Source organism: Chenopodium quinoa, unplaced genomic scaffold (assembly GCF_001683475.1).
Source record: "Chenopodium quinoa cultivar QQ74 unplaced genomic scaffold, ASM168347v1, whole genome shotgun sequence".
Taxonomy (NCBI): Eukaryota; Viridiplantae; Streptophyta; class Magnoliopsida; order Caryophyllales; family Amaranthaceae; genus Chenopodium; species Chenopodium quinoa.
The window spans coordinates 621,098-643,527 of record NW_018744068.1 but is presented as its reverse complement, the minus strand read 5'-3'; the positions used below and the strand labels follow the sequence as shown (position 1 = coordinate 643,527).

Below are 22,430 nucleotides of genomic sequence, written 5' to 3'. Positions count from 1 at the left end.
TTCAGCAATGTAAACCTTTGGTTCATAAGATTACTAATAGAATTGAAAGTTGGGCAGTTAGATTCCTCTCTTATGCTGGTAGATTGCAGCTTATTAAGAGTATGCTTTTTGGGGTTCAAACCTATTGGGCACAGATTTTTGTTTTACCAAAGAAGATTGTGAGGGAGATTGAGAGTAGGTTCAAAGCTTTTCTTTGGACCAGAGCTGCTAACCCCACAAAGAAAGCTCTTGTAGCTTGGAACACCATTTGCTTGCCTAAAACTTGTGGGGGTTGGAATGTTATAGCTTTGCATGATTGGAATACTGTTGTTGTGTGCAAAATCCTTTGGGATATCACTCATAAGGCTTATTCTCTTTGGGTAAAGTGGGTGCATATCTATTACTTCAGGTTTGTGGACTTCTGGACAGCTGATATACCTCAAAAAGGTTCTTGGGTTCTAAGGAAAATAATGAAGTACAGAAGTCTGGTTGATGATATTGGGGGATAGAACTCAGTGATGAGAATTGATAAGGTGCAAGTAAAGAAGATCTATAACAAGCTGAGACAGCTGGTTGCTAAGGTTCCTTGGAGGAGAATTGTTTGTAATAACAATGCTTCTCCAAGGAGTGTTTCATTATGTGGCTTGCAAATTGGAATAGACTTATGACTAAGGATAGAGTTCTTAAATGGAATTCTATGTGTGATCCTATTTGTATTCTCTGTTTGCAAGAGAGGGAAACTGTGCAACACTTGATTTTTCTTTGCAGTTACTCTAGTAGAATATGGGGAGGTTGTTGCATTTGCTTAATTGTCAGAAACCTGTTCAAGGTTTCAGCCAGGAAATAGAGTGGGATGTTGAATTGTCGGAGGTCTAAATCTGCTAGCTGATTGCATTTGATGTGCCTTGCTGAAACTTGTGTATCACATATGGATTCAAAGGAATAATGTTATGTTCAATGGTACTTGTGAACCTGCTGAATCTGTTGTGAGGAATGTTGTGTACAAGGTTGCTTATAGGTGTGTGGAGGCTGACAGAAGGAAGCTTATCATAGCTGCTTAATTAGTTCTGCTTCATGCTGTTTTCAACTGCCTGTTCTACGGCTGTGCTTGCTGTCTATTGCCTGTACATGCTGGCGTTGTGTATTGCTGTCTGGCCTGGTTGTTTGTTGAAGTTGTTGCTGTTCTGTGTTCTATTTTAGCTTGCTGCTGGTGTAGTGTTGCGTTTACAAGGTCTAGTTGTTTTTTTAGAGTTTGCAGGCCTATTCACTGCTGGTTCAGGCTGGTGTGGTGTTCTGGTTGCTGTTGCTGTGTCCTGCCTGTTGTTGCTGTGTTGTAGATGGGCTGCTTGGTTTAAGCTGCTAGGTTTCTGGTTGTTGTTGCTGTTTCTGTTTGATGTTGCTGTCTCCTGTCTGCTGTTGCTGTGTTATGCTGCTGTTTGTTGTTGCAGCTGGTATGCTGGGTACAGGCTGCTGGTCTTTCTGGTTGCTGTTGCTGTTTCTAGCTGCTGCTTTGTTGCCCTGCTGGCTGTGATGTGTTGTTGGCTGCTGCTATCTTTTGCCTCACTGTTGGAGTTTTGTTTTGACTACTGTTGTTGCTGCTTTGCTGCTGCCATCTCGTCTTTGTTGCTGAATTGTTTTTGTTCTGGTTTATTGGCAACTCCTAGGTGTTTGTATTTTGGCCTTTATTTTTTTCTTTTCTTTTTTGATGGCCATTTTCTTTGTGAGGTTTTATGCTAGTCGTTGTCCTGTTCCTTTGGTTTTGGGTAATCCTCCTAGAGGGTAGCTCTTTTCCATTGAGTTTAGAAGAGCCGTGTTTGGGCCAAGGTTCTTTGGAACCCTTCCTAGAAGGTGGCCTTTGGGTCTTGGTCCTTGGATGGTGGTTGTGTGCACGTAGGGGCTCTCGGTGTATTGGAATTTAGGCCTTTGGGCTATTTGTATTCCTGTTTTGCTACTTTGTAGCTTCTTTTGGTAATCATATTCTCTATTTACCAAAAAAAAAAAAAAAAAAAAATTTAAAACTTTTTACTTCTATGGTTGTTGTTTTTTTTTTTGATTCATATGAGCCACTTAGGGCGGGGATGAGAATCGATCCCAGGATCACCTGGAACCGGGAGGAAAGCTCTTACCAACTGAGCTATCCCTCACTCTCTACTTCTATGGTTGTTAATACAAAGACTAAAATATTATCAGCTCCAGAAGAAATTTTCTCAAGATTCCCCACCACTGAGATATGCAGATCACCTATAGGGCAAAAACAGGAGCAGCTAAGAGGATGTTCATACAGAAAAACAGCAAATGCAGAACTTAATGCCCCTTGTCGAAGGCAATCGTTCTCCTCCCAGAGCCAAAATCATATCCCTCTCATGAAGACCCAACGCTTGCTTTCACTGTACGTCCCACGCCAATTTTGTCCATGGCTTTTTTAACCTTCTTCACTTCAGTCAAAATCTGATCCAGCCCAAAATAGATTCAGGATCATTGGAAAATAGGAAAATAGATATGGCCCTGCATATGCCCGATAATGAATCGAATTGTGACAACCAACGACAAATGAATAGATTAGTAGGCAAGGTTACAGGTAAAGCAGAACATGTTAGACTGGAGGGTGTAATAAGTGATGACAATTAGAATAACAATATACGTAGTAGCATTCTGCAGCATACGTAGTAGCATTCTGCAGCAAAGAGAGTACGAGAATTAGGAAAGGGGCATGCATTGAGACAAACCAGAAAATCAACAAATATGAACCCAAACAAAGGAAATTGATTTATTTTTATTTAAAACAAAAGTTAACTTCAAGTAACAACCCATAAAACTTGTTTGGGAATGCAGATCCTGCCCGAGTCCTTGTTCAAGTTCTTTCATGAGTGCATCAAGTCCCTAACCTTACTAGTGTTACACCAAGATATTGTGGAAAAATACCAATCTCTTCAACAGAGAATTAACTAAAAACTGCAAGTACCCGACTTTTAACAGGCTCCCCAAATGCATTCATTATTTCATTGGAAGATTGTGCCTTGTATAAGAAAGTTGATCACCTAGTGGCTGTAAAAGGCCACTGTATAATTTTCATCTTGAAACATAACTATACATATAACCAACACAAGCTTTTTATTTTGATATTATAGCATACAAATAGGGTAATCAGAGTTTGAGATGATGCAAAGCTGAACAAATTTCTCTTATTTAATTCAAGTAAACTTTAGCCTTCAGGGGTAAAAAAAGGGAAAGAAACAAATGAGTAAACCTAAAGAGAATCTAAAGCACAAAAATGAATTAAGAAATCTAATACCCCGGCATAATTAAGAGAAACAGCTAACAAGTTATTAACCAAAGTAGCGCATATCAGAAAGAACTTAACCAAAAGAGCAGTACCAATCAGAACGCCTTAACTAAAACCCAATGAGAAGATATTAACCAAAGCCATGCTGATCAGAACGACTGATAAAGTTAGGCTCAAATCAAATTTGAGAGTGTTAAGCGCAAAATGTTCAATCAAAAACATTGCAGACTCTGAAGTTACTCAATAAAACAGAAATTGTTAGATGTGAAAGATCTAAAGCCAGGTTAGAGTCCATGCCGAAGTAAAATACTGAAACATTCTTTTGGATGCCACCTTACCCACTGCAGCAGATACACAGATATTCATAGTCTTCTGAACAAAAATATTCATAGAATTTATATACTAATACATCTGTTATAAGTGATTGTTGAAGATAATGCTGCCAAGTCTAGTTGGTTACCATAAGAGACTGTGTCCTCATTTATCTAGTAGGTACAATACTATATTTTGTTGTCAAGACTAGTATATAATACATAGCCTGCACCTTGTAACATTAAGCTAATCATGGGAGCAGCCAAAAGCTACCTTTGTTATGATCTCAGCTCTTTTCTAAGAGAAGTTTGGTAGGAGACCTCTTCTCTTATTGAGCTCCGCTGGTATGGTTGTGTCCCTATAATTTTTGGGCCTTGGGTCCATGTTTCATGACCATTCAGCCCATATGCTCAGTTGGGCTTTTGTTATGAGCGTGATCGCGGTATGTGCTGAAGTGTTTTTTTTGGGATGAGTTTGGCGGTCTCTGTAAATAGTTTAGTCAGTGGGAATATGGCGATGACATTTCTGAATATTACAACAAAGATTAGGGTAATGTTCTTTGAATTAGGCGGAATAATGGTGTTGGGGAAAGTGTTTTTCTTTTATGTTATGCCGGGATGTAAAAGGAAAAGCTTGGAGGATAAAGGTCAACAGTTTGAGGATAGGAAAATTAGTGATAAAGGAAGAGAATTAAATTACGAAGAACAAATAATAAGTATCTGACCAATCGAGCTAAACCTATATCAATTGTAAATCTAATTTGATAAATTTGGTCTCATAAATCTTTGATTTTCTACAAAATTCGAGCTAAACCCAAATCATTAAGACCCCTAGTTTGAAAGATCTAGATAATTTATCGGAACTTTCGTCAAAAGCCCCCTTTTAAAATAGGGTTTTGTCAAAAACCACCTTTTAATATATCTTTTTTAATTTCATAAGAAGCCACCTATTTTTTTTTTTTTGTGAATTAGCACCTTATGTCGAATTCCGACACTACTACATTTTTGACCAAATGCAACGGCATAATAAAGGCGAATGCAACGGTATTTTAATTGCCGTTGCAATAGAGTAGGCTATTGCCACGGATTTAACACTAATGTTCTTAGAGGTAGAGTTATTGCCACGCTCTAAAGAACCGTTGCATTAGCCTAGCTATTTTAACAAAAAAAGGGGCTATTGCCATGGTAGTGTATTATATGATGAAAAATTTGAAAACGCGCGGAGTACTTCCCTCTATTTTTTTTCCCCAAAATTTTTGAGCATATTCCCCAATTTTCACTCTGTACTTCCCATTTTCTCCATTTTCGCCAATTCTCCATTTTCTCACATTCTCATATATTCCCCAATTCTCCTAATTTACTTCCATTTTCCCCAATTCCGTCACAGAGGAAGAAAGCAAACAAGACAATGTTTTCATCGTCAATGTTTTCGCTCCTTTTTCACCGTCAATGTTTTCGCTCTCCATAGCCCAGCTTCCTCGAGTACTCGGAGCTGCTGTCTACGGTTGATGGAGTTGTTGCTGCTACCGGAGATTTAAACCAAAGAAAAGAGGAGAGAGAAATTTGCAAATCCAGTAACAATGTATCCCAAATTCACTGAGATTTCCCAAAGCTTCGAACGTTTCAAAGCTACTTATGTTCGCAATGATTTCGACACTTCCACTCGTCTCCTTTCTCAGCTTAAGGTTTATTTCCTCTCCAATTCAAACCCTAGATCCTTAATTTTCTTCATTGTTTGTGAATTCATACAATTACTATGTTTAATTCAATTGACGAGATTTTGTGGAAATTTTGCTCAAATTGCTACTTGTTTGCTCCATTTTTTCGTGTTTCTAGGGTTTTATTATGTTTTTATGCGACATTAATGGTAGATTTTGGGTTGATTTTGCTGTAAGTGATGGTTTGTAGATTGAAATTAGTTGGAGTAAATCCGAGTGTTTTGGGTGGTTATGGGAACCAAGGTGGATTGCAGAGCGCGTATCCAAATTAGCAGCTGGGGCAAGGAGGGCTGGTGGGCGGTTGCAGCATGGCCATATGGGTGGTGTTGCACCGTATGGCAGCCATTGGGTTACTCTTAAATAGTCACAGGTATACCATCTCCTTTAAACTTTAAACTTCTAGTTTCTATGAGATCCTGAAATCTTGAATTATTCTTGGGTTTTGCATTCAATTACGTGATGTCAAGATTTATTTTGAATAGTTTTAGCACTCTAGGTAGCCAATTGCTTGTGAATTTTAACTCAGAGTAGTATTCATCAGTTTCATTGGTATTTGATACATTTCAATTTATCCTCATGTTTTTGCATTATATTTTGCTGTGATCATAATTAACATTGAGTTAGCCCTTGTTAGGCATACCTCTGTTCCCCAAACTTTATGGAGTGTAGTTTGTGTACCCTTATGCAGCATTGTTTGTCTACATCTTTTTGAACAATCATTGTTGTTGTTTGCTTCTGTTTGAAGGTGTTATGGCATATCTGTGTAGTGTCTGTATTCTTTAGTTTGAAGTAGTTGGTTTAATAGCAAATTCAGCAATCAAACAGCTCATACACCGACCTCTTCGGCGACCCAATCTACGATTTAACCCCTTTATGGTTCAAGAACGACCTCTTTCTCCCTCCTTTTGACTCCGAATCCTACATCTCTAATCTCCAAACCCAGTCCTCTCTCGCTGCACTCAATTAATCTCAAGTTACTAGTATGTATTTTGAAATAATTAAATTTATTCTAGTATAATTTGTTGAAAATGGCTCTATTTAATTTTTAAATGCTATAATTTCTCAGAAATTGTGCTACTATTTGTTTAATTAGGGTTTTCGTAAGTAATTGCTTCAGTAATTCTGATGTCATCAATTTTGTTAAATTAATTTTGCATTTTTGCTGGTTTTATTAAGAGAAAGAGAACGATTAAGGTGAGCAATCTTTTTAATACTCTTCCTGATCTACAGTCTTACTGTAGTACTACATTTTTTTTTATCTTATTTATGGTTTCCTTGCGTTTTTGTTTAAATTTTTGTGTTTTCATTTTTCCTGATTCTGCTCTTTTTTTTTCATTCTTTACTATTCAATTGATCTAAATGTATTGGCTGACGAGATCATTGAATTGTTTGTGAGCTAATTGCAGCCCACCATCCCATTATTGAGTCTTCAGAAGCAGGTGCATGAGCAGTTGGTATGCTGGAACCTATAGGTTCTACTTTTTGGCTAATACCTTGTAGTTTTCTTCGTAGTATCCTTTTAACTTTAGTTGTTTAGTGTATGTTTGGCTTTAGGCTATACTAGTTATGTGGCTTTCTTTTTGGTGAATGTTTTATTTCACAGCATGCATATTCTCTTATGATTACCGATCTTCCACTGCTCTCCTTCTTAATACTTCCCTCTTTCAAGAAAAAAAAATGAAATAGAGGGTCGTAATTGCTTGAAAACAAAACCCGATTTCCTCGGCTTTTTGTAATTCCTCTTTTTTTCACCCTTTCATTTGGATAATGAAGAGCCAATGATAGATTGATAGTAGTCTTAGTAGATTCTTAATTTTTCTTTTCAATGTGAATTAAGGCAACGACACTTGGGCGCTATCAATGTCTCATGCTTTGTTGTGTCAACCGGATTTATGGAAGTTGTTCACTAGGACAGTGATGTATCATACTATAGCATTTCTGCTTAACTTACTTTGCCTATTGAAAATGTAGAATAACATGCTCAGAAATACAGCAAGGTTCAGTAGATTTGATCGGTTTAACAAACTTAAACCTTTGTCTTTAACCTTTTATTTACTCTAGACTCTATAGGCTCTAAGTTATTCAATGTCAAAGGCCAAGAAACCTGGTGAAGCAGTACAGAACATAGCCAGCCAACTTGATCCAGGTCTTCTTAGAATTTAATTTTTTTTCATACAAACAGGTGTAAAGTTAGACAAGCCAGCTGAGGGAACCATGCCAGAGGGTGATATCCTGAGACCACAAAAGTTACTGGTGTCTAATCAAGAATTTCTTTGTTACGGTTCATGTTCTAGTTTAAAAGATGATGTTTAGCAAACTTTTATGATGAGATTGAGTTGCAGTTTTGTAGTGGTTAATCTGGTCATCTTCTTTTTATTAAAAAGAGTTGTAACGGGGATTTTGCTGAATAATTGTTTTGGATTTCCTGTGTTTCATACTGAAAATTATTGGTGTCTCACTATCTTCAAAATTAACATTTTTGCTTTTATTTTTCCTATGTCTATTTTTATTAATATCTCCTACAGACATTTGCATCAGGAATGGTGTTAGTATCCAAAATAAGCAAATTCTTCTTTCCCTGCTCCGTTGCTCTCTATGCGTTTTGGGTAGCTGCTGCTGCTATTCTTCTTCGGCTTTAACTTTAACCTGTAGCCATGTGGATAATTTCCCCCCTATTTTTCCACCGTCCCATGATTGAGTCTCACAGGTTTATTCTTTCTCCCTTAAATCTTACTGTATAAGAAAGAAAAAGTTAAGAAATTGTATCAGACTGTTTGGTTATATTGGAATTGTGACTTGTTTTCATACTCGGTAATCCTTTTGAATTTTCACTTGTATAAATCAGTTTACAATTTAATATAAATCATTCAATTCATCAAAGAAATTCATATTGTGTGAGACTAATCATAATTAGTTTATATTATTTATACTCTATGTTAGTTTAGTCTGTACTAAGTATAGTATGTCAAGGCTCACCTTTGGTTAGATACACAACTTTTTTTTTTTTATCTTAAATAAGGAATCAAATGCTACGGTTGTTTAGTCTTTTATCAGGCTGTTTCTGGTCTTATTTGGCGTCGTCGATTGTATAAGTATGTGTCTAATCTGTTGATATCGTTTATATATTGAGCTATTGAAGATTGAAGATGGACTTTTTCCTTGTCTATGAGCTTACTACTATGTCATTAGTATTGAGTGCAATATCTTGTAAATACTATGCATGTTTAACTTTGAACTTTCATCTTTCCTTTTTGTTTAAATTTGACATTCTTAGATTCTTTACTCATACTCTGTGATAGTGAAGGATTCTTGTACACGAATCAACTTTTGGAACTTTGACTTTATTTTCATTAACCTTGATGCAACTGCTTACTTGTATGTTATGAGCTTTTGAACAATATCCCTATGTATTGCACACCTCTCATGCACAGACTGAAGTGTAGGTCTTAGAGAATAGTGAAAATGCTTAAAGTTGCTTGTTATTACATTTGCACATGTAATTTTAGGGTGTGAGGCACATGAAAGGTTTTTGATCTTGACTTTATTGTTTGTTGTAGCCACTACATCCTCCGGGTATTTTTTTACTTCTTTTTTTTTCTCCTTGAATTATATATGAGAAGAGGAATGATGGATGTTTATCTTCTTTTTTTATTCAAAATTCTTGAAATTGGATTGTGTTTTTATAAGGTTTTTGGGTTTATTTGATATATGCAGGTTGTAGGCCTGCTGGTTTCTGTTGTTCTGTGTTCCTATCTGTGAGCTGCTGGCTGCTGTTTATGCTATTGGCAGTCCTGCTAGCTGCTTGCTGGTCTCTGTTTGGTTGCCTGTGGGGCTGTTGGGTGCAAACTGCTGTCGTGTAGGTTCTCGGCTGGTTCAGGCTGCCTGGTTGTTGTTTTTTTTGCCTGTCTCTGCTGTTCTGAGCTGTTGCAGGGTTGAAGAAGACATCCTGGTTTGGACTTGCTTTTCCCTGTTTGCTTCTGGTTTGTTGCCTAGTTTCCGTTGCTGTTTTGTTCTGGTTTTGGCTGGTTACTGCTGCTGTTCTGAATCTGCTGTTCTGCACTGTCAGCTGTTGTGCTGCTTTCTGGTGCTGTGCATGCCTGGTTCTGGCAGCTGCTGATGTTCTGCTGAGCTTGTTGCTGTTGGGACAACTTACTCTGTTGCTCGTCTCTACTGCTGTTGTTCAGCTGCTGATGTTGGTCGCTTGCCTCTCAAAGATTGTAGTCGTTGTAGTTTTCTCAATTAATTTAATTAGTGAAATTTGATTTTGTAACTTTTCCCTTTAAGGGCAATTATTAATGAAATTCCAATTTAATCATCTTTATTATTATTATTATTATTATTATTATTATTTATTATTATTATTATTATTATTATTATTTTTATTTTTATTTTTTTTATTATTATTTTTTTTTTTTTTTTTTTTTTTTTTTTTTATTATTATTATTTTTTTATTATTATTATTATTATTATTATTATTATTATTATTATTATTATTATTATTATTATTATTATTATTATTTTTTATTTTTATTATTATTATTATTATTATTATTATTATTATTATTATTATTATTATTATTTATTATTATTATTATTATTATTATTATTATTATTATTATTATTATTATTATTATTATTATTATTATTATTATTATTATTATTATTATTATTATTATTATTATTATTATTATTATTATTATTATTATTATTATTATTATTATTATTTATTATTATTATTATTATTATTATTATTATTATTATTATTATTATTATTATTATTATTATTATTATTATTATTATTATTATTATTTATTATTATTATTATTATTATTATTATTATTATTATTATTATTATTATTATATTATTATTATTATTATTATTATTATTATTATTATTATTATTATTATTATTATTATTATTATTATTATTATTATTATTATTATTATTATTATTATTATTATTATTATTATTATTATTATTATTATTATTATTATTATTATTATTATTTTATTATTATTATTATTATTTTATTATTATTATTATTATTATTATTATTATTATTTTTTTTTTTTTTTTTTTTTTTTTTTTTTTTTTTTTTTTTTTTTTTTTTTTTTTTTTTATTATTATTATTATTATTATTATTATTATTATTATTATTATTATTATTATTATTATTATTATTATTATTATTATTATTATTATTGGCATTAGGGTATAGGGAACCGTGGCATTAGATATTATAGCTAATGCCACGTCAATAATGTTGTCGTTGCATCAGATGTTGATCTAATGCAACGGATCATTGATGCCGTGGCATTAGATATTATAGCTAATGCCACGTCAATAATGTTCTCGTTGCATCAGATGTTGATCTAATGCAACGGATCATTGATGTCGTGGCATTAGGTGTCATATGCCGTTGCATTAGACCTACTGCAACGCCATCAGATGCCACGGTACATGGCCGTTGCATTAGGCCTAATGCCACGGATTTTGACGCCTAATGCAACGGAAATGAGGGTTGCAATAAGTCAAAAATGTAGTATTGCGGAATTTCTTTTGTGGTGTTGACCACTCACGTGCATGGCACTTACGTGACACAAAAACACCCTATCCAACTGCACTACCACCCGACCATATATGTCGCCCCACCGTACCTCTCCAAAATCCACCCAAACACCTCTAAAATCAATTACACACCGTAGAAAACCCCCTAACTCCCTTTAAACCAGTTAATTAACCACCAGCTTAACCACCCACCAACCTCCAAAAATCACTCCAATAAAATACCCTAACCACGTCATCTACTTCGAAATCAAGTTCACCCACTCCCAAAACAACTTGGAAAACTTGAAAACTAACACTAACCCTAAAAACAACCTCAAACCCACCAAACAATTAGAATTAAAAGAGATAGATATAAAAATAAATAAATAGTAATAAAAATAGAAAGAAGAGAGAGAAAGGGGTAGTGTGAAGGGCAGTGGCAATGGAGGTGGGAGAAAGGGGTGGTGGTGAAGAGAGAAAAAGAGGTGGTAGTTCAGCCAATGAATGAGAAAAAATAAGAGTTGAGCGAAGTCAATGTCAGAAATAGTGAGTCGAAGGGTGAAATCCGGGCCTGTCTAGGCAAAGGTGGTCTTCTGACTTCATACAGAAATAAATAAATAAGTAAAATTTGAAGGTGGATTTTGACAAAAACCCAACTTTTAAAAGTGGATTATGACTGATTTTTCTAAATTATCAAAAAACTAAAATTAAATCTCAAAAACTTAAAATTTTACATGAAAATCACGCACAAGTAAAATTATGAAGAACATAAAACAAAGCAATACTTAACATCAAATGGATTAGCTGCAATTGACAACTATTGAAAGCATAGGGCCTAAGGAGTTACAAGAAAAAATAGGGTTCAGGGTGGAGAGAGAAAACGATGTAGGAGAGTGGGTATTTTTTTTTTCCTCCAATAATATACAAGTACTTGTCTAATTCTGTAGATATTTTTCCTCAATTTCCTTCTCTCATATCAATTCCTTAGGCAAAATTTTGCTACGAATTTTCACAAATCCATCTTCCAAATAAACCTAGAGAGAGAATAAATTAAAGAAATAGAAGGAATAACAGAAAGTAGAAACTTGATTGAAGGTTGTCGACGGTAATAAAAAAAAATTGTTCAAATAATTTTTTAAACTCATGGAAAATAATGGGTGATTCGCTTTACAGAGTCAAGAATCGTAAAATGTTGAGCGCCAAAAGTGTAAGTGAAATTTTATACTGAATTTTAGCTCTCAATTACTCAATCTTGTGCTAAGAAGCAAAAAGTACCACCCCCCCCCCCCACAAAAAAAAAAAAAAAAAAAAACAAAGTTTGTTTCCTGCTTATCAAAAAACTCAAGTGCGGAGTTGTCACAATATCAAGCCTCATGTATGTGGAAGCCATATACATCCAAGATGTATGTGTATCATCTTCCCTAAAAGGATATCAACAATTTAACATACAAGGTACACATTTCCTAATGTTAATTTATTTGAGTCACATCATTGGACTATTAGAGCACTCTTTTTAAACTATAACTAATAAATAAATAAAAAACTTAATAACAATTAGCCAATCATTTTCAAGCCATTCTAGAGTTGAGCTCTATTTGAATCAAGGACAAACTTTTGAGACAAGCGAGTTTAATTCACAGCATAAACACCCTTGCCACCACAAATTTTACTCAACAAGATACACTTAGGCTCGTTTTGTTTTGGTGGAAATAGTTCGAGTAGAAAATGATTTTTTTTTTCATTCATTTCTCCATTTTCTTTTGCTTGTTTTGTTAATTCACATCATAAACACCCTTGCCACCACAATTTCACTTAACAAGATTACACACTTAGGCTCTATTTGTTTTAATGGAAATTATTAGATTAGAAAATTATTATTTTCATTCATTTCTCCATTTAATTTTTGCTTGTTTTATTAAAGGGCGGAAATCGATTTGTCATAGGTGAAAAGTTACTTTTTGTAGAAGGAAAGCTAAAAACCTTATGTAAAGTATGTATGTGGCACAAGCCACATTTTCCACGTTACTCCTCACTTCTCTATTTCTCTCTTTTATCCTTTCCTTCCTTTTTACTTTCATATTTCTTTTTTCCTATAAGTTTTCCTATAATCAAACAAACAAAGGAAAATTCTTTTCAGAATCACGTTTTCCATTAAAATTGTTTCTTAATGATTTTCCATGATAAAAATTTCAATCAAACAATAAAAGCCTTAGATTAGTTTTAAAAACAAGTCAAGGTCAAAGCTTTGATAGATCCGGATATTGATGAGAAATTCGAGAGTTTGTTAAATCTTTACAAGGAAAACCTAAACTTGAACATTAACTCATTAGAAGCTACAAATTGGCGGTTCTTTGACGATTCAGGTATAGGAACTTGGTGTCTAGTACAAGCTCAAGTTCCGGATCACTCTACTTAGGGCTATTTAATTAGTTTTTTCTTGCAAGTTTTTACCTTTCACTTGAAAGGGTTTTTCTTAGTTTAAGCGCTTAGGATTAATTTTATTTATTTTAAGAATTATAGACTAAGTAGAATTAGAATTAGTTTCCTAATCTAAGTAGAACTAGTTTTCCCATTCTATTTGGGTTACTTGGGGCTAAAGGCTAGAGGCTTGTCCTAGTCTTATTAGACTTAGAAATAGTTAGTTTTTAGGCTATAAATCGTTTGGAGATATAGAATTTTTCAGATTATTATATCAAAGTATTTGTTTGTTTTGCAATCAAAACATTTGTTTCTTGAAGCTGGTGATTAAGTTCTTTAAGCTTTGTTTAAGTTGATTAATTAAGGGGTGGCGTGACCTTTAACTTACTTAATCTACTTGTCTTCTTGTTTAATTCTTGGTGGACGAATCCTATAGAGAATTAGGCTTGAATTATCCTTGTGTGTGTTAAAATCTCTTAAGCATACGCATCATCTTGGTATTAGAAACAACTTCGGCAAAACTTAAACTAGGAACGTTCTACTTGGAATTTTTGAGTGATTCTTTTTGCGTTGGACTCCACGTCCTAAAATTTTGTAATTTTTGGAAAAGTAATGAGTTCTACATGATAAGTCTATTATATATATATATTTATTCACCGTTCCGTTATCATAGTTAGGAGTATTTTTGGCTCTTTGGAGCCAACTTTATTACTAATACGCGTTTTCTAGTGTTTTCGTAGTTGTGGCATTTTTTACAGGAAATTGCAGATTTGGTGCATTTCCCGGCATTTAGTAGAGCCACCGCGAGCATTAGAGTTGAAATGTATTTATATGATCGTGTTTCGAAGCCCAAGACCGTACCGTAATTGATGATTCAATCCGGTGATTAAGGGCTCAATGAGGAGATTTAGAGCTTGGGCAACTCGATCCAAGAAGGATGACGAATTGGGCTAAGGCAACAAGACCCAAAGGACGAAGAAGAGTAAGCCCAAGCATCCGCCCGACCGGGCAGTGCCCTCGCCCTGAGGCGCGCCCGGCCGGGCGAGAGGAGAAGACCATAGGACGAAGGTTCGCCCGGATGCGTGCCCGACCGGGCGCGAGCAAGGCTTTAAGTGTGAAAAAGGCACGCGAGGCCGGGCGATGCCTCGCCCGACCGGGCGCGTGTTTACGTTAGGATTTTTATTTTGTTTTAACTTTTTCTTTGATTTAGTTTTTTAGTTTAGTATAAATACGCTTTTGTTAAGTGAGTTTAGGGGCGTCTTTGACACGGACGACTTTTCTTTCTCTCTCCCTCTTAATTTCTCTCTCTACACTTTATCTCTATACACACTCTTGATTTATGCAATTAATTATTCCCTTAAATTTTGGTAACGATTTCTTCCCTCTTTACTTTTAGTAACTCCATTGTTTTGATTTAATTATGCTTTCTTTAATTGCTTTTCCTAGTTTAATATTAAGTATGTGTGAGTAGTTTAATTCTAGGGTTATAGGGATCCATGAATAATACGAAGGGGTAATTTATTATTATTTATTATTGATGATTGGTTGATTTCCTATTGATTGATTTAATGCTATGCAATTAGATTTGCGCAGGTTTAATTGTATGAGTTTTGCAATGTTGATTCGAGATTCGACAGATGAGAATTGATTTTTGGGCTTAGTTTCAATAGGCATGTTAATCTATTAATGGTTAGGTCGAGATTTGAGAGATGAGATTTAATACCAGTAGATTAATTATGTGATTATAATACGTAGCGACAACCCTTTATAATCTGGTTAATTTATGCATTGTTATTTGATCGTATGTTTTACCCTTGAGTATTATTTATTGGTGAACCTATTCCCTGGAGCTTTTATTATTATTTATCCCTTAGATTTATTTGTTTAGCTTCTTTATTAGTTTAATTCCTACAAATTCAAATTGGTTACTCTGTAATTTAGATTATAATAATTAATTAGGAGTAAAAGAACACTGTTTCCCTGTGGATTCGAACCTACTTCCCTATCTACTTTAGTTAGAGGACTTAGGTTATTATTTTTGATTAGGTGATACGACTTAAGCCTGTCAAAATTTGGTGCCGTTGCCGGGGAAACGGTTTTATTTTTATTTCTGATTATAATTGTAGTCTAGATTATTTTTCTTTAGTCTCAAAGAACACAAGTTCTTTGGGACAGTTTCTCATATCTATTTGTTTAGTTCTGTATTTATGCCCAGGAGTTCTAGATCAGGTTACATTCCGTTTGACCCTGAATTGAACGTTCTTTTCATAGACAGAAGAACCTTTTTAGACAGGTACGAGCTACTTTCGAGGGTACTATACCTTTGGAACCACCATCTGATTCTAGTGATACAGAAGTTTATTCAAAACTAGAAGCAGAGATGACACACCAACCACCTCGCAAGCTCAGCGATTATTCGTAGCCGTCCCTAGCAGATTTCCCACATCTTGCTACTACAGCCGAGCTCGAGGGAGTACTTTTCGAGATTAAACCCCAATTTATCACCATGATCGAGAGGAAGCAATTTAGCGGAGCTAAGGGTGAAGATCCAAATCTTCACATCTTGGATTCTTGCCAATATTGCAATACTATCAGGCAAGCTGGGGTTACCAAGGACCAATCAGGGAGATTCTTTTTCCCTTTTCTTTATGTGGTAAAGCTAAATTGTGGTATAATGGACTGAATAGAACTGCACTTGGTATTACTGACTTGGAAACTCTTGTTTTGAATTTTTACAATAAATATTACCCTGTAGATAGAACAACTTTATTAAGGAGTAAGATCCTAAATTTTTCCCAAGAAGAAGATGAATCTTTGTATGAAGCTTGGGTAAGATTTAAGGATTTACAGAGAGAATGCCCCCATCATGGGCTAGCACAGTGGCAGATAATCCAAGCTTTCTACAATGGGATTGGATATAATTCAAGAATGATTTTGGACTCTACAGCTAACGGAAGATTTATGAATTTAGATGTGAATAAAACGAGTAATGTTGTTGAAGAGATGGCTATTCATATAATTCCCAATATGGGAATCCCAAAGGATTTGCAAATAAGGGAAAGCACCAAGTTGATTCTATATCCTTTTTGCAAGCACAATTGACTGCTATTAGCCAGAAATTAGACAATATTAATAATTCTAATTCATCTTCCACAGCTAATGTTTCTGCTGTTAATAATAATATTAATGATGTTTTTTGTGAAAATTGTGGAATTGTAGGTCATCGGGAACAAGATTGTAGGAGTTCCATGGAGCAAGTTAATGCCTTCCAAACCTATAGGCAAAATAACCTATACTCCAACACTTATAATCCTGGCTTCCGAGACCATCCAAATCTTTCCTACCGGAGTACTAATGTGCTAAACCCTCCACCTCCACAACAATCACAACAACAAGCACCACAACAAACACAGCAACAATATTATCAACCTCCCAACCAAAGGGGCCAACCACAAAATTCACCTCCACCCACTGACCCTGCCTTGTCCGAAATTAGAACTATGTTAGCAAGTATGCAAAAACACATGCAGAGTAGGGATGCACAAATTGATTCACTTTTAGCCCATAATAAAATCGTGGACAACCAAATTGCGCAACTTTCCTCTGCTTTACAAACTCGCCAGTAAGGAGCTCTACCGTCGCAGCCGGTGCAACCTACAGATCACATGAATGCAATTACGCTGAGAAGTGGTTCAAATTATGATGGGCCTTCTATGCCCAAAGATGATGAACCTATCATTACAAAAATTGCTTATCATGATTCTGTTACACCAAATATTGTTGTTACTAGCCCTGCAGGGCTCCAGAGTAAAACTAACATTTCTGATGATACATTGCAGGGTATAACTCCAAGGAAGGATAAAAATCAAGACAAGAGTGGGGATGTACAGAAACCAGTTATCAAACTACCATTCCCAAATAGACATCTAAAGAGTAAGTTGGATAAGCAGTTTGGTAAGTTTTAGGAGGTTGTCAAGAATTTGCAGGTAACAGTTCCTTTTACAGAATTAATTACTCAAGTTCTTGCGTACTCTAAATTTATGAAAGAGATCTTGACTAGAAAAAGATCTATTAGTGAGGTAGAGACAATTGCTTTTACTGAGGAATGTAGTGCTATACTACAAAATAAATCTCCACCTAAGCTAAAAGATCTGGGTAGTTTTTCTATTCCTTGTCACATTGGAAATTTGATGATTGATAAAGCCTTATGTGATTTGGGTGCTAGTGTAAGTGTTATGCCATTATCTGTGAGCTCTAAATTAAATATGGGTAATTTAAAAGCTACCAATATTACTCTACAAATGGCTGATCGCTCTCTTAAATATCCTTTAGGTGTTTTAGTGGATGTACCTGTTAGAGTAGGTAAATTTTATATACTTGTTGATTTTGTTGTTCTTGATATGGAGGAAGATTTGAAAATTCCAATTATATTAGGTAGACCATTCCTTCGTACTGCAGGGACAATAATAGATGTGAAAAGTGGTAAACTTACGTTATGTGTAGGGGATGAAAAAATATTATTTTTAATTTACATAATGCCCCCAAAGGCCCCATGTTGGAAGAAAAGTGCTATAGTATTGATGTGGTTGATGTATATAATTTTTCTAATAAGCCCCAAGCTCTCGTTAGAGATCCCTTGGAGGCGGTATCTTGTGTTACATCGTCCACAGGAAAAACTACTACATGGAAGGATGAAGTGGATGCTATAGAAAGGGCTCTAAATTGTGCAGGGCTTGGGTTTGAAGAGGAACAAGTGGAGAAAAAAGAACAAATTGAGAAAAATCGGGCTCAAAGTGCTGTAGAGCGCCCAACCGGGCGAGCACTCGCCCAACCGGGCGCGAGAGGAAGTTTGTATACGAGCATTTTCGCCCGACCAGGGAAGATGGCGCCCTACCGGGCGCGAGAGAAAAGAGGATTTTTGCCCAAAATTCGCCCGACCGGGCGCGAGAACAAAGGTCGAAAAAAGAGCTAAGCTCGCCCGACTGGGCGCGAGATCGCGACAACAAAACTGGCCAACTTCAAAACGTCATAACTTTTGTGTTTCTCTACGGAATTTTGCGTGTGACCTGTCATTAAAAAGATCTTCAAGTAAACTTTCCAATGCAATTGGAATCACTGCATTATAATTTGTATAATAAAGTTATGATCAAAATAGTGAATCTAACTTGTTTTTACCTCTTTTCTTACTAACATTTTGTTTCTTTCTTGTCCAGAATTGTACCATGGTGATGCATTGCAATGCTTGGGATGGTGGAGGTTATGAGTTTGATGATGAGGGGTAGTCGCCTGGGTTACTTTCTTCCCTTTGAGCCTATGAGGACATTGTCTGGTTTGGCTTGGGGGGAATTTCTTGTATATACAAGTACTCTTTCTTCCCTTTTCTCTTTATTTTCTTTGGTGTGTTTAGTTTAGTCTAGTTTTATTGCTTTATAGGTTAGTTTTTATTGCTTTTGAAAAAAAAATTACAAAAATACGTTCCAATGAATTATAAATCATGCTTCCCTGTGCCTCGTACAAAAAAATTGTTTTGATTCTTGGTATATGATGATGAGTATTGTGGATAGGTTAGCCATGATTTGATGTTTGATTGCTTGGATGCCCTAACATGAGTCAATTTTGTCCAACTGCTTGTGAATATAGTGCTTGACAAGTCGATTTGGTTAGGAATGTGTGTTAGTTCCTGGTATGTCAATGAAGTTGAGTATTGGTTTATAACTTTGAGTAATGTTTATATGACTCGTTATTATGCACATTGAGGAGGATGAAGGCATTTGTTCTTTTAGGTGGCCTTCAGAATTATTAGATATATTTGTTCCCTTCTTGCTACCCATGTTGTTGCTTGTGCCCTTTTATTGTTTATTAGCCACATTACAAGCCTATTTAAGCCCCATTGGTTACTAGTCCCAAGCTTGGCTTGGGGGAGCTAATAGTGAGTGAGGTGAGGGAGTTGTAGTGTGCACATAATTTGCACAGTTTTGGGTGGATTTGAGAAGTTGTTTATTTGTTCTTATTTTTGTGGATTGGAAAATTGAGAAAATTGTTGTTCAAAGTTGAAATATTCCAATGTGAGATAAAAGAAAAAAAAAAGAAAGGAGCAAAAGAGAAAAAATTGTTTCAATGTTCAAGTGTTCAGAAAAGGAAAAAAAGAGTTCAAGTTTGTTTGTTCACTCAAGTTCTATAGTGCTATATTTTGTATATATGAGTGAAGTTGTAAGTGTTGGGAATTTTTAATATAATTGGATGTTTGGTGAATTTTCGGTAGAGTTGAGTTGTGTTGGAGATGATTTGGTCATTATTTAATTTTGACCTTGGTTTTATTTATTAGGATTTGGCTCCCTTAAGCATTGCTTTACTCTCTCGTTTTCCCAAATATTTCCTACCCTTTACCTAAGCCTTACATTACAAGATTTGAAGACCTTCCGACCCTTGTGCATAGAGTTGTGTGAATGTGGAATTAGTTGTTTATCAATGCAAAGAATGATTTGATATATTTCGAGTCGACTAGTAGGTTGAGTGCATGTCTTTTAAACACACGAGTGTTGTGAGTTTGGGAGGGCATTGTTCACATTAAAGGGGTTGGATGGAGAGCGATCAGATACATTTTATATCTGCCACATAAATGAGAGTTGAGTGTGTGAGCACTAGTCTTGAATTCTATATGCTCTTGTGGTTTGCTCTATTTGACAATGGTTAGGAAGGATGAGTAGTTAGATGAATTTGATTGGTTAATTTTGATGCATATTTGTTGGATTTTCCCTAAATCGGTTATGTTTGGTTTTGATTGATTAATGGGGAGAAGTATGATTTGTTTATCCATTGATGAGCTCTTTGCTTTGGGACAAGCAAAGGTTTGGCTTGGGGGAGTTTGATAAGTCTATTTTATATATATATATTTATTCCCCGTTCCGTTATCATAGTTAGGAGTATTTTTGGCTCTTTAAAGCTAACTTTATTACTAATACGCGTTTTCTAGTGTTTTCGTAGTTGTGGCATTATTTTACAGGAAATTGCAGATTTCGTGCATTTCCCGGCATTTAGTGGAGCCACCGCGAGCATTGGAGTTGAAATGTATTTATATGATCGTGTTTCGAAGCCCAAGACCGTACCGTAATTGATGATTCAATCCGGTGATTAAGGGCTCAATGAAGAGATTTGGAGCTTGGGCAATTCGATCCAAGAAGGATGACGAATTGGGCTAAGGCAACAAGGCCCAAAGGACGAAGAAGAGTAAGCCCAAGCATCCGTCCGACCGGGCAATGCCCTCACCCTGAGGCGCGCCCGACCGGGTGAGAGGAGAAGACCATAGGACGAAGGTTCGCCCGGATGCGCGCCCGACCGGGCGCGAGCAAGGCTTTAAGTGTGAAAAAGGAGCGCGAGGCCGAGCGATGCCTCGCCCGACCGGGCGCGTGTTTACGTTAGGATTTTTATTTTGTTTTAACTTTTTCTTTGATTTAGTTTTTTAGTTTAGTATAAATACGCTTTTGTTAAGTGAGTTTAGGGGCGTCTTTGACACGGACGACTTTTCTTTCTCTCTCTACACTTTATCACTATACACACTCTTGATTTATGCAATTAATTATTCCCTTAAATTTTGGTAACAATTTCTTCCCTATTTACTTTCAGTAACTCCATTGTTTTGATTTAATTATGCTTTCTTTAATTGCTTTGCCTAGTTTAATATTAAGTATGTGTGAGTAGTTTAATTCTGGGGTTATGGGGATCCATGAATAATACGAAGGGGTAATTTATTATTATTTATTAGAGAAGATTGGTTGATTTCCTATTGATTGATTTAATGCTATGCAATTAGATTTGCGCAGGTTTAATTGTATGAGATTTGCAATGTTGATTCGAGATTCGACAGATGAGAATTGATGTTTAGGCTTAGTTTCAATAGGCATGTTAATCTATTAATGGTTAGGTCGAGATTCGAGAGATGAGATTTAATACCAGTAGATTAATTATGTGATTATTATATGTAGCGACAACCCTTTATAATCTGGTTTTACCCTGGAGTATTATTTACTGGTGAACCTATTCCCTAGAGCTTTTATTATTGATTATCCCCTTAGATTTATTTGTTTAGCTTCTTTATTAGTTTAATTCCTACAAATTCAAATTGGTTACTCTGTAATTTAGATTATAATAATTAATTAGGAGTAAAAGAACACTGTTTCCCTGTGGATTCGACCCTACTTCCCTATCTGCTTTAGTTAGAGGACTTAGGTTATTATTTTTGATTAGGTGATACGACTTAAGCCTGTCACTACACAGCCTCAAACTTTTGGTGTTGCTGCACTGATTTGCGATTGAGAACCCGATTTTGTTTTGCTTCATTATACATCCAAAATTCGATCTTTAAATCAAGATTTTTGCATAAACTAACTGTGTTTGTGTAGAAATTATGAGTGACGAAGAGAGACCAGTAGTTCCAAGGAATTTAACCTTAGAACAAGCACATAACCTTCGAAGAGATCGACAGATAACCGAATTGGCAACAAGGTTGGTTGAGGTACTAAGGAGACTTGATGTTCGTGACAAATCTTCTTCAAAGAAGGGCAGTTCCGCCTCTAATCTAGACTCAAGTGATGAGGGGAGTTAAAGAAGGAGAAAACCTAGGAAAGACTACTCATCAAGTGATGAATCTCTAAGGCCTAGAAAGATAGATAAACGCAAGGATGATGATAAAAGCTTGAGATTAGATCTTCCAGATTTCCATGGTAGTCTAATTGAATCCGAAAAGTATCTTGAGTGGGTAAGGAGAGTTGAAACCCTATTTGATTTCAAGGACTATGATAAGAGTAAAAGATGCAAGGCGGTTGAATGCAAGTTGGTTGGCTATGTGAGGTTGTGGTATGATAACTTGAAAAAGAAAAGGGAAAGAGAAGGTAGGGATAGGATTCTAACATGAAGTCAACTTAAGAAGCACATGAAGAAGAAATTTGTTCTTGATGACTATGTGCAAGATCTCTACATAAAAATGCAAACTTTCAAGCAAGGTACATCTAGTGTTGAATCTTTTATTACTGAATTTGAAAGATTTGATATGCTTTGTGATTTAGATGATAGGCAAAAGCATAAAGTAGCTAGGTTTATTGCTGGATTGAATGAAGATATTGCAGAAAAGGTTGAGATACAACCATATTGGAACTATGATGATGTGTGTAAGGTTG

General features: G+C 35.3%; 1 long non-coding RNA gene across 1 annotated transcript; it reads left to right on the top strand.

Annotated features, from left to right (window-relative positions):
• Positions 1 to 4,001: 4,001 nt before the first annotated feature.
• LOC110691143 lies at positions 4,002 to 9,590 on the top strand. The gene is made up of 3 exons (XR_002505204.1): positions 4,002 to 5,258; positions 5,482 to 7,998; positions 9,006 to 9,590. It is a non-coding gene; the product is annotated as an uncharacterized LOC110691143 (long non-coding RNA).
• The last annotated feature ends 12,840 nt before the right edge of the window (positions 9,591 to 22,430 follow it).